Raw genomic sequence first — 1064 nt, forward strand, 5'->3', positions numbered from 1 at the left:
AGCTCCCTCATCCTAACCCCCAGTACGACCTTCCCTCCCCAGTAATGCCCCTTTATAATACCCCATTCCGCCCTATTACCCCACTCCCTACCCCAATACTGCACCCCGCCCTGGTCCCATTCCCCTCCCCCCCTCATCCCCCACTCGGAGTCTCCTCACCTCCCGGTCGCAGCAGCTCTGACACCTGAGAACCGGAAGTCCCGTCCTGAACCGGAAGATTACAATGCACGTGGGGAAGCGGCCAATCAGTGCCTAAATAGTCGGTCACGCCCCCGGGAGGGACTCTCCCTCGTAGACGCCCACTCACCTGTCAGCCGCAAGATGCCAGCCACGCCCCTTACAGTCAGCTGATCACCGGAGGAGGAGCGCGGAGCTGTCAGTGATCGGTGATTGGTTGAACAGATTGAGGGACGGGTGCGAGAATCCCGAGCGTGAGGAAGAGAAGGATGAGGATGATGATGGAGATGGGGAAGAGAGGGATGAGGCTATGGTATTCCTGGGCTCTGTTCGTACCAGCGCGGTCCGTTCCGGATGCTGCCGGCACCATTACTCGTGCACTGCTCTCGCGAGTTTTGCTCCAGGCACGGGATGAACATTAACCCCTTCATGACTGAGGCCTTTTTTCCATTTTTTGCCCCCGTGTTATATTCCACATTTTAGGCCTGAAAATGACTTAAAACCCCCCCAAACGTGATATATTTTCTGAATGCCAAGACCCCGTAGAATAAAATGGCGGTAGTTACAAATTTTTATGTTGCACGATATTAGCGCAACTCATTATTAAACCCCAAACTTTAGTAAAAAAATGTACTTAAATGTCCCAAAACACAATACAATACCCATTTTTTAAATAAAATATAAAAGACGAGGTGACAACGAGTAAAACTATACCCGACATGCCCGGGTTACGAATTGCGTGCGTCCGTGAAACGGCAAAAAAACCCAGTACCCCAAAAAGTCCATAGAAGACGCTTTAAAAGCCCCCACAGGTCATCAATTTAGAGAGACCCCAAAATACTGGCCCTAGAATTATCGCTCTCACTCCGGCGTGCGCGGCGATACCC

The 1064-nt window shown here is 51.5% G+C and overlaps 1 protein-coding gene across 1 annotated transcript in view; it reads right to left on the reverse strand.

Annotated features, from left to right (window-relative positions):
* Nucleotides 1-243, reverse strand: part of AGPAT3 (1-acylglycerol-3-phosphate O-acyltransferase 3) — an 8055-nt gene extending 7812 nt beyond the window's left edge. Inside the window, exon 1 of the mRNA XM_018575477.1 lies at nt 155-243. The gene's annotated coding sequence lies outside the window, so the exon portion shown is untranslated. The remainder of the gene's footprint in view (nt 1-154) is intronic.
* Between the last annotated feature and the right edge of the window lie 821 nt (nt 244-1064).

The sequence above is a fragment of the Nanorana parkeri genome, unplaced genomic scaffold (genome assembly GCF_000935625.1).
Source record: "Nanorana parkeri isolate BGI_ZX_2015 unplaced genomic scaffold, ASM93562v1 scaffold3991, whole genome shotgun sequence".
NCBI lineage: Eukaryota > Metazoa > Chordata > Amphibia > Anura > Dicroglossidae > Nanorana > Nanorana parkeri.